At 32.0% G+C, this 12,547-nt stretch overlaps 1 long non-coding RNA gene across 3 annotated transcripts; it reads right to left on the bottom strand.

Annotated features, from left to right (window-relative positions):
- Positions 1-6,724: 6,724 nt before the first annotated feature.
- Positions 6,725-10,152, bottom strand: LOC108221069 (uncharacterized). Of its 3 annotated transcripts, none has more exons than XR_001806864.2 (3): positions 8,579-9,895; positions 7,446-8,293; positions 6,725-7,212 (listed from the first exon to the last, which is right to left on the bottom strand). It is a non-coding gene; the product is annotated as an uncharacterized LOC108221069 (long non-coding RNA). The 3 variants fall into 3 exon arrangements; XR_001806863.2 differs by having other exon boundaries at positions 7,446-7,797; positions 8,237-9,891; XR_010291942.1 differs by having other exon boundaries at positions 7,446-10,152.
- Positions 10,153-12,547: the final 2,395 nt, after the last annotated feature.

Here is a 12,547-nt window from a genome sequence, read left to right as displayed (position 1 = left end):
TTTACCCGCAATTTTAGAAATTTTGACCACATATCTAAAATTATTTTTTTAAATTTTTTTTCTGAATAAAAATATTTATATTATACTTTTATTTATAAAAATAAAATTATGAAAATATTAATTTTTACTATATAATCAAAATATCTAAAATTAAATACATAATATTAAAAATCTCACACAAAGGACCAAAGTAATACAATACTATTTAGCCAACAGTGACAGGGATGCTCCGGCCAAGTCGGCAAAGCATACTATAGAGCAGTGTTCTAAAAATCGTCGAGTCGGTCGAGTACTCATTCCGAGTACTCGTTTTTAACCACTCGTCCGATCCGAATTCCGAGTAATCGGGTTCAAAACCGATTTATTAAAAAATCGGTCAAAACTCGGTTTGACTCCGAGTACTCGAGGTCAAATCTAAGTTTGACTTATCAATTTTTTTATTATTTTATTTGAAAATTATTTCAAAAGAGACTAAACGTAAATTTATGTATGTTTTGGTCTTTTTTGTTGCAAAGTATTGACATTAATTAGAAAGTATATGTGTTTTATCATTAAAACTTGTGAGTGATTATTATGTCAAAAACTATCAAACAAGTAACTTTTATTTGAATTTCATTATTTCAAGTGTGTTATTAAAATATTAATATTATTAGATAAATTATTATTAAGCAGTATATAACTATATATGAGGGAAAAAATTAATTAAAAAAAATACCCGATTAGTTATCCGATAACTCATTCCGAGTACTCTTCCGAGTACTCATTTTTCCGGAACCAAACCGAGTTAGACCGAGTTCCGATTTTTACAACCTTGCTATAGAGTGTAGGCGTATCAATATAGCTGTTGAATATAGACGTGATATTCTGGGCTGCCATTCCTGCCAACATATGCTGGGTTGCCGAGTCCAACATATTGTCAAGAAGCCCAGGCAGATTGCACATCCATTAACAAGTGTCAGGCCATCGAGGTTAAGCCTGACTTGCCCTGCCTATGTTTCGAATTATAGAGTTTGAGGTGAACCTCAGTCGACTCCACTACGTAAATTACAGAGCTATGGTGATCCAGCAGCACTAGGACAGGGGTTCCAACAGACCTTGCATAATTCACACATTCAGTTGAGAAACAACTGGGGGATCAGAGGACATGTTTGAGGCAGGTACACGAAGCTCAAACTATGCATAAGACCATCAAACCAAACCCAAACTCGGAACTGCAGCTCACAACTCAGCCTTCTCCTGACAAAGCTAGCCAGACGTCGAGACTTGTCAGGACTCAGGAGACTTCCGCACTTGCCAGGCTTCCTTTCAAGAGCTCTAATTATGTTGTCGTATCAGAATCACAGTTCCACAATAACCAAGTCCTGTTATACTTTTCGCATATCCACTCCTTGATGCCATTAATATGCATAATTTCCGCGCACATAGTAATAGTACAAGACCAGGCATAGAATCTTAGGATCCATCTATTCCTCAGGTCCATGACAAATCAGCACTTACATAACTAGGTACCCACATCAGCAAACGACATTCCACTTGGATGTCTTGTACACTAACTAAGCTAATCACACTTAACTTCTTGGTTTCACAAAAATAACAAGAGCAATTAAATATCATTCCAGCTGACCACAATGATCCACACATTCTGACACTACATCTCTTGTAATTACCGAACACCTCTCCACATAAATCAAGCAACCGCACAATTATTAATCAATAAATGCTACATCATCACAACATCGTTTACTTTACCACCTAGTATTTCTTTTCATCGCTATGGGAAACTCCCAGTCCTGCACCCTCTGCAGTCCCTCGAAAGACAATGTGATTGTCATGACAGAAGACGGCGAAGCCATAGAATTCAAACAAGGCACTAAGGTATACGAAGTCCTGGCTTCTCATCCGTTTCACAAAATCATACGATGCTGCTCTGACAGGACGGTCCTGTCGGAGAATTCTTTTCTGCACTACAAGTCCTTGTACTTTTTGTTGCCTGAAGGATTGTCGATAACGGATGCAACATACAGGAGCCTGGTGAACTCTGCCATATCGAAACAGTTGATTGTTCAGAAAGGTGTGAGGCCAGGATATGAATCTGATGATGCTGGGACAAATGTACGTGCTTCAAATGCTATGGAGCAGGAGAATTTCTCGAAGATTTTGAGAGGTGACAGTGAAATAAATGAGGAGTATGTGAGCCAGAAGTTTGCAGCGTGGAAGCCAGGTCTGAAGCCTATACCGGAGCTCATATCTCCCTCGCCGCCGCAACCTCCACCTACAGTGAATTCAGAGCAAGCTAGGTAGCTTTGTGTATTTTCACGGTGCATCTACTATGAACAACGGCACAATGTACGAATTGTATTCTCAAGTATAAACATTTTATTCCGTGGCCTCTGGATATATGTGTTTATTTGTTATTTTTTACACTGGAATGTACTTTTTTTTTTTTGGAGAAAGAAGATAAATTGACTTAATATTTCATAAATATGGGCTTTTATAAATTGTGTATAAAAAACAAAATGTTTCATAAATATAGATTAAAAACTATAATCTGGATATACGGATTTTAACTTTGTATTTAAAATGATGGTCCAAGAGGCCATCTAACGAAAACTTTGAACAGCCACATTGAATAACTTTTACTTCATATATGTGTGTGAAAATGCACTTTCGAATAATATTTTGGATATGTGGATTATCAACTTACAATATTCGGGTCAGTGTATTTTAATTGATTTATTTTTTGATTCGAAATTTCCGATTTGATCCAATTTTAAGGAAAAATCAAAATTTGACCTGTTCTATCATATACTCTGTTCTGAAAGTCGGTGATTAATCACGATTAGTCATCGATTAATCCTTATTCCATAACTCATCGAACTGATTAATTCTCCGATTAATCACCGATCAATCCGATTAATCTCCGATCTATTTAATTACTCCCCGATTAATCCTTGTTCCGTGACTTCACCGATTAAGTCCGATTTCCGCTTTTTACAACACTGATCATATATGGTATTGAATGTAATGGAACAAAAGGTAATAAATGAAAAAAATAAAAAAAAATAATAGAGGATATGAGGGACGAGTGGATGCGAAATTTGTATTATAAAATTTGCATGTGTGAGGAAATAAATATGACATGAATGGAACATTCATTCATAAAAATTGAGGGTTTGAGCTTTGGTTGATGATATTATTAGGGATAAAAAACGAGATTCAACTTCTAATGCAAAGCGCACACACAACAATATATTTGACGTGGAAAACCGACGTCCCAACTTGTATTATTAATCAAAACCATTATCAATAATACAATCAAACCAATTTGGATACTCAAGCCTACAACTCAAGCATCCGCCCGCAAGCGATACCTAAGTCTACATCTTGAGCACAGCTATCAAACATAATATGATTATGTATATATAGCCATCTCAAACTAGACAAATCAGAATCTAATTCTAAAACAGTTACACATACCCAACAATCCACTTTTAACTTTCTGACCAAAACATACCTTTTATAATAATTGTCTAAACATATACTCCCTCTGTCCCACAATACATGTCACTTTGACTTTTTTCACGTGTAAATAAAACATATGTCTATATATTATTTTTCAATTTTTTTTTTCTGAATAAAAATATGGATGTTATATTTTTATTCAGAAAAAGAAGATTTGAAAAATAATGTATAGAAGTATGTTTTATTTGCACATCAAATTACGTGCAAAAAGTCAAAGCGACGTGTATTTTGGGACGGAGGGAGTAATTATTAACTTCATATATTTTGGATCACCAAAGTCCATGCTACCATTGTAATGGGTTGATACCTAACAATCCTCCCCTTCAGCCCAATACAATCAACAATCACGATCAAGACAACGACATCCATCTGCCAATGCCTCTCTTCGAACTAGAATCTTCCATTCTCTTTCTTCCAAACTTTATGCATCAACAAAATCACGTGCATCAACCATGAGTGCCCTTCCATGTCACCCGATCCTTGCTTTCACAATCCTCCGGCCTCTAAAAGAACAATCCAATCTTCTTCCATCTTGAATCCATCATGATTGATCCACGGTGCAAGTCAACCATCATACTGCACGTAACTTCGTCTCTTCCTACTAACAAAATTCACTATACTCTACATTCTCAATTGAATCCCGAATTTTCCTTCAACCTCATCAATCACGATCCTAACCTGGCTCTGATACCACTTCTAACTTTCTGACCAAAACATACCTAACGAATATTGTAATGGACTGATACCTAACAGATATTATGAAATGATGAGAAGCTTGAAATTTTTAGACACTCAATTAAATTTGTCATAAAAATTGAGGGTTTGAGTTTTAGTTGATGATAATATGAATAGAATGATGATAAGCTCGAAATTGTTAAACACTCAATTAAACTCATTTGGTGCAATCAAACAAAACATCAATATCTAAATTACAAGCAAACAAAAAATTCTAGAATATAATTATCACATTCTTATATATCTAATAATTTTCTTAAAATTTAATTTTCAAACACAACTAACTAAACCACTACAAGAAAAATCACTAAAAGCGACAACCTAAATGCAGTTGCTTTTAGCTAAAAGCGACCGTAAGAGGTCGCTTTTGATTAAAAACCATCTAAATAAAATGGTAATGATTCCTTAGTATTTCAAATAAAATCAAAAAAGTTATTATCAAAACAGGAAGAAATGAGATTTTACGTCTATACAACAAAAATTATTATCAAACCAGGAAGAAATGAGATTTTACGTCCATACAACAAAATTGACATTCTTAAAAATGACAAGGGGGTGGCGGCCTAGACACACACTCCTTTCCACAATTGTTTAGTACAAGCCAGGTCCTGAGGGTAGGCCAGAGAGGCAGTGGCCTGGGGCCAGACCAGGAGAGGCCCCAAAATTTTTAAGTTATTTAATAATAATATTTTTTTATCAAAAAAATTATTATTTTCATTTATGTTATTATTTTTAAGGTAGAAAATATTAAAATTATTTTTGTCAAAATAATTATTATTTTTAAGTTATTTAATTATATTATTATTAGTAAGATATAAAATATTAAAATTGATTGACAAAATAATTAAATTAATAAATAAGAAAAAATTGAAAGGCAAGCGATGTCGATAAGAAAAATTAAAAGTGATATACAAAAAATAATATAACATATCCATAATACATTACACACCCAAATACCCAACTCTATTTCAGGTCTAGTCTTTCCTTCTCCCATCATCTCCATCCCTTCTGTCTCCATTAAATCTGAATACCTCCCACCAAAAACAAGCCGTTGTAACCATTAAATCTCTTGCAATCTTCATCTATTCTTTTAACAGTTCCAGTGACCGTGACATCAGTTTTTTGAAGTTAAATTTAATAAAAACCTACTTGAGGTCTTCAATGTCAGTATACGTCACAAGAACGGCTGAATGGTCTTGCTATTTTATCAATCAAAAAGGAACTTCTCTGATATTATCAGCAATGATTTTGCATCTCGGAAAGCTCATAGAACTCATTTTTTATGAATTGTTGAATTGTGTATTATATCATTACTTATAAATTGTTTAGAACTTTTTTTGTAATATATTTTAGTAAAAATTTGATGGTTTGAATATTTTCAAATTTTTAAAAAAGGGCCCAATTTATTTTTTGGCCTCGGGGCTGGTACAAGCGAGCATAATATCGCTTTTAGCTGTTTTTCAGTACACAGTATTAAGTCTTTTCTCTATTAAACGAGTGTAGTTTATAAATATGTAATTCTAATAATCTTATAATGATGTTAGAAGACTCATTTTTTGGACATCTAAAAAAGAAAATGGTTCAAATAAAATCAGATGGAGGAGTATTAATCGATAATATGCAGAGATTCGATACATATGCATACAGCGGATAGCACATGTATTCTGCAAAAATGGTGAAAGTTAATACAATTACTAGGGTTTGCAACATCAACTAGCAAACAACGGCGCATTAACCTGGGCATTTCTCATTTGACACTCACTTTTTTTTATACGATTCAAACACGTACAGCAAGCAGATTGTTTGGATCTAGAAGCATACAGTGCTTACTACTCCCTCCGTCCCGGTCATTTCTATACAGTTTCTTTTTTGGAACGTACCATCATTTCTATACATTCCTAAAATAGCAACTTTTAATAATGTAAAACATTATTACACCAACTACTTTCTTCCACTATCTTCATTTTATAATAATACTATAAACACATCTATAATTAAATATAAATGGGTCCCGCCATTTTACTCATCTTACATTTAACTTTACTCATTTTTTCTATACCAAATGTATACTCCCTCCGTCCCACCGAGTTGTTTACATTGGATTTGGGCACGGAGGTTAAGAAATATGTATAAAGTAGTGGAAAAAAGGAAGAAAAGTGGATGAAACGGTGGGACCCATTGATTTTTAATATATTAAAGAGAGATAGTGGAGTAAAAGTAGTGTGAAAGGCGAGAAAAAGTGATAAAGTGATGGGACCCATTAACTATTTTGGGAAAGTTTTGTAATGTAAAGAATTGGGTGGGACGTCCAAAAAAAGAAACTGTAAAGAACCTGGTGGGACGGAGGGAGTACTACCTGTTGGGACGGAGGGAGTACTAATAAGGAAAGCATGCACGCCAAAGATGACATATTGCATAGATTTATTTAATGAGACTACTGGAGATTTGGCACAGCCCCTGGAAAAAGTTAAAAAAGAGAATAATATTGATCAGAGATTAGACAAGTGCATAAACAATACACATGCCTCAATCTGGGGAAGATAAAATTTTGTACTTTCATTTCTTGGTCCACACATTGAACTCCCATTTTCTACAGTTTTTTACACACTTAACTCACAGTTCTAAAGACTATACTACTTAAAAAGCACAAAAAACACCAGATCACCTCCCCCATCTTACACTACTTTAATGATACCAAAGTGAGCAGCTCGAGGTTTGAGACTGCTACTCCAGAGTGTTTGCTTACGATGGCCGGCTCAGTCCCACTATAAAATTCCCTGCACAGCTGGGGCGGCAAATCAATGCCAATGGCAACATTATCACACACCGTCTGACTCAGATCTGATTCGGCACCCGATTTACCGAGATAAAACCCGAAAATGATATGAAATTGTGAAACGTCTGCGTGTTATAGCACAATCTGATCCGATTCGTCGTACGATTTACAGATAAAACCTGAAAATGATATGAAACTGTGAAACATCTGAATATCATAGCACAATACACATTTATAGTGTTTTTTTTAAGGACTCTTAACAGGTATATAGTTTAAATTGGCTTGATCTACTAATTTGTTTGAAAATTTCGGATCATAATTAGATACAAAGAATTAACATGATTTCTTTTTGATAAATCAGAACATCAGTTTTAATTTGATTAAGCTGAGTTAAATTAAACTGAGTAATCACCTTTGAATTCAATTTTGGAACGAGGCGATGTGTTTCACTGACCGTTGGATGAGGGAGGGCCATGATATCACATGGCTTGATCTGTGGCGGTGGTGGGTGCCTGTAAAACTGCTTAAAGTGGTGATAATAAAAGAATAAACATCACGAATGCCAATAAATTACAGTACTACTACTACTACTGTACTAGTCCATTCTGCTACTACTCTACTCTGCTTAAAATAAGCTAGTTTAGCTTCAAGTTCCAAGAGCACCAAAACCTACCCTATTCCTACTCAGAAAGCAGCTTTCTCAAGCCTAGTATAGCTGCATAATACGACTACTAATCCTGGGCTCCTTCCCTGTTATTCAAAACCTGGAATGGACATGTAATTTGAGATGGACGTAGTAAACAGAACTACTTATGCGGTGGAACCCGAACACACGGACATTTGTAATGGCAGATTGGCAGCAGAGAGCTAGTAGCGTAATTACTACTTGTATTTATAGTATGCCAATCGCGATTTTGAATACTTTCCCCAATCTCTATTAATAATTTTACAAGGTCAGAATTATTGTAGCCGGGAGCATAATAACCTCCTAGCTAGTTCAGCCGCGGTCTAATAGTCAAGAAAATAAAATTTGAGATTCATAACATTTGAATTTGACGCAACACTGAACATTAAGCGTATAGTAACATCAAACATGAATAATCATCTTAAAAAACATTATATCTAAGCTCACATTATATAGTGACGAGGAGACATTAAAGGAATATATGAGCTCATTCGCAGTAATTTACTTAAAAATTCTACCTTTACTTAAAAAGGTGAGCAGTAAAGGATCTCTGTAGCTGGTATCCCGGAAAATGCCTGCATAAATTTAGAAATGTAACACATATCAAGTGAGCTAAAGTAAGCGAAATTATCAAGTGATGAGTAAATAGAAAAGGGAGCTCCCTTCAGTCCAAGCAAAGAGAAGAAAAGGAGTTATATTAATCTCCCGCATCATTCACACATTCACAGCAGCCCAGTAGCGTGTTTCTACTGTGTTTGAGTGAATGAGTCGGCAGCTAATTCAATCCTTTGCCCTGCCCATGAGTGGACTGAAGGAAGCTCCTTTTTCAGTTTTAGGAGAAAACTTATAATTTAACATACTTGATAACACCCTGAGTTTCAGGAGAACTTATAACTTAATATATTTGATAACACCTTGAGGTTCTAGAAGAACTGATAACTTAACATATACTTGGGTGCTGCTTCTTCTATTAAAATTTGAAACATACAAAACATATGCAACTTCTCAAACCCTCCGAAGCATCTGCATATATATATTAATAGATATTACTACAATGCAAGCCCAATTAGCTTCACTTTGTATATGTTTTGGTTCTTGCATAAACCCTAACCCTAATTACTAGAAAAAGCAAGCATCATGGTATATAGAATATTGCTAAAATAACAAACTATATATTAATTTGAAATAAATGGAAACAACATAAGATATAACAACTAAGAAAACAATCTTGCATCAATTAAAGGAAATCAATAGAAATACTAACTAAATTCATTCGTTCATTTATCACCTATTTCTGGGTTCTTCTAATTATATACAAGAATATGAGCTCTTCTTGAAATTAAGAAAACCCAGGTAGCTGCACCAAATGTTGCTGTATATTTGTGTTCAATCATCATATATGCTGCAGTAAAGAATTTAATACAGCTCGCTAAACTTCACTTACTTGTAAACACTAACCTCAGCTCTCTGTGTATATATAATAGCTAGCCTGCTAATTAATTAAATACAATACTTATAAACAAATAGTGTAATATCTTAACATTTTGGGAGGGGGGGTTAATCTAACAAGTAACATGGTACAAGGGGAAATCGATCTTACATTAATCCAGCAATTTCGACTTCAGATAATGTGGCATTACTCTAGCTAATTAAGACACATTAATTTGTAGATCCACCAGCAGGATAATGTGGCATTACTCTAGCTAATTAGCTACTAACTAAGCAATGCTAATACATGAGACATGAGAGAGTCTCAAAAGAGAATTAAATTTATCGACAGAAAGGAAGATCTGCATTTATAAATCTGGAAACAGGAAGCAAAGTGAGCAAAAGAGAGAAGAATATACAGAAAAGAGTAGTAGTGTGGTAAAGTAAATTATCTCAAGCTTTCCTTTCTCAGGACCCTTTTCAGTGAGAGATGATAGTGCTGCTTTACCTTAGGAGAATGTGTATGCCTCAACTGTAGTACAACTGTAGATACATCATGCATACTATATATTTCTAAAATTAAATAAAAAAATAAAATTACTCCATATAAAATAATACTACTACTACTATTAGTGTTGGTAGGAGACTAGCTAGTACAGTGTGCAAGTATAGATGAAGATTAGGTTGAGAGAGACAGAAATATATATAGGCAACTGGTGTTCATGTACTCAACAGCTCATGCTGGGCTCTCTGGGCCGTGCCAGGCAGCTCAAATTATTCCATTCAAGGGTGGACACACAGCATGTGGTATATGTCAATATTGTCATCGTGGATACCACCACCAGATTTCTTACAATCTTTTTTTTTTTTTTTTAGATAATCTTTTTTTTCCTTTTGTTATTTCTTTTATGTAATTTACAGTGGTTCTTTTTAGGCGCTTATCATTACTATATACTTTTGCGCTTTTTTTTATTTATAACCAAGTTTTCAATCTTATTTTCAAAAATATTACCTTCTCCAATTGATATATATATATATATATATATATATATATATATATATATAGGCAAACATTCAAGAGAGGGACTCCTTATATGGAGTTACATAGCGCGCCACTATAAATCATCAATTTTATTATAAATTCTGTTATAGAATACATATAAAACGTGATTCTAATATAAAATACTATAAAATAAATCTATTTTAAGTAATTTAACACTTAAAATTTGATTAAAAAAGTATATTTTCGAAACTGATTCTACAACAGAATAATTCTGGATGATTATTATTCTGTTATAGAATCATGTTGAGATATTGCATAATTTTAGATGATCTTTGGAATAAAAAAATTGTATAACTTCGTTTTCGGTTTAATAATCAAAATTTGCAATTATATTTCATAAAAAAATATAATAGAATATATATTATGTATATATTTATAATGATGTGCTACGTAACTCCATACAAGAGTGTATGCTATGGAGTGCTACCCTATATATATATATATATACATATAGGGGGAGGTTCAAAAAAGACCGGATACTAGCGAGAGACCTGAGAGACCTGAATCTAACCATTGATGAAAATTTGATCCTGTGGTCCAGATAAATCAAATATTAACTTCTATTTATTCTCATTTAATACAGCAAGGGTAGTATAGTGAAACCAAAAGTATACGTATTGTTTTGTATACAATTTATGTATCCAATCAGTATATTTCCTTTTTTGATAAGATTTGTAATGATTTCAAAGATTCACCAGCTCAAGCAATCGCTTGCATATATCAGGCTTCCCATATATCAGCTATATTCATTAATGTCATTAATTACTTACCTTATAATTTGTTTCAGTTATTTTTTCTAATAAATTGATGATGCTACATGACTAAGATAAAATGCTCAATTAAGTGATCGTGTTCTTAAAGTGATTAATGAATCCAAAATATGACTCTGCAAATCACACGAGTGACAGGATTTAGTGTTCTTATTAATGTTCTTCGTTGAGTTCATAAGTACACCCAGAATTGTACTATTTTAAATATTTTATAGTCTTAAGAGAATTTTTATTTTAAATAAATAATACGCTTTATATTTATAAGATAATAAATATTGAATCTTATACTATAATATCTAAATGAATTTTTATAGTTGAACACCAAAATAAGTCTTTATAAGATGAGTGAAAATGCATAAAACTTAAAAATCAAAATATTTATTGAAAAACACATTAAATTTTATATCACAATAATTAATGTAACATTTATTCATAGAACCCGTATTACAATTTTAATAATATTATTAAAAATTTGTCATTACATAGAAAGTTTAATGTCTCACTTAGTAGAATCTTTAACAATGAATCACTAAATTATTTAAAATTAAATTCAACTTTAATTGAAAAGAACACATTACAAAATTAAATATTATATATGACCGATTTTCGGAACATCTAATAAATTTTTTAGTAGAATATTAAATATAGTTAAAAAATAATATAATAATAATTAATATAGCATAAATATTTTTAATGTTAAAAAATTTGAAACATAATATATTAGTGAAACACTTAATTTATATGGAGATTCCATAACGTGTTCGTGAAAGTGATAATAATAATTATATTTTAATATTAAAATCAAAAAATAAAAATTATCACGATATCAATAAGGTTCTATTTGTAGTGTCCGCAAAATCTCCTGTATTTATTATTATTTTAATATTAAAATTCACAAGATTTTTTAAGGTGTTCCTTACACGCAGGATAAAAACTTCAATACCAAATATCTTGTTTTAATAAAAGTTCGATGACAAAGTATAAATATTTTAAACTATTTCAATAAGAATTATATTAATCAATGAGTTATTCACCAATATAACACAACTTATTGAATAATTTATATTTTCAAATTTATTTTTTTTCTTTTTGATTATATATATAGATATTCAACAACATTTTTTTTAAAAGTAAAAATTTATACCGGAGATTCCATAACGTGTTCATGAAGGTGATATTTACATATTAATATTTAAAGAAAATTAATATTACAATAATATCAAAAAAGTTTTACTAGTAATATCTGCAAAACCTCTTGTTTTACAAGATTCTTTAAAGTGTTGCTTAGACATAGGATAATAAGTTCACTTCAAATATCTTGTTTTATTAAAATTTTAGATGATTAGATATAATTTTTTTAAAATAATTTCAATAATATTTAAATAATCCATGAGTTTTTCACCAATGTAACATATTTTATTGAATAATTTATATGTTTAATTTTTTTCTTTCTTACTAATTTTAAGATGTTACTTACACATACGTTAAAAATTGCACCGTTGTGTTTTATTTAATATTAGATGGTAAAATTAAAAAAATAAATTATTTCATTAAATGTCCTGCGTGCT

Source organism: Daucus carota, chromosome 5, assembly GCF_001625215.2.
Source record: "Daucus carota subsp. sativus chromosome 5, DH1 v3.0, whole genome shotgun sequence".
NCBI classification, from domain to species: Eukaryota; Viridiplantae; Streptophyta; class Magnoliopsida; order Apiales; family Apiaceae; genus Daucus; species Daucus carota.
Note: the sequence above shows the minus strand (reverse complement) of the source record. Positions and strands in the feature narration are given on the sequence as shown.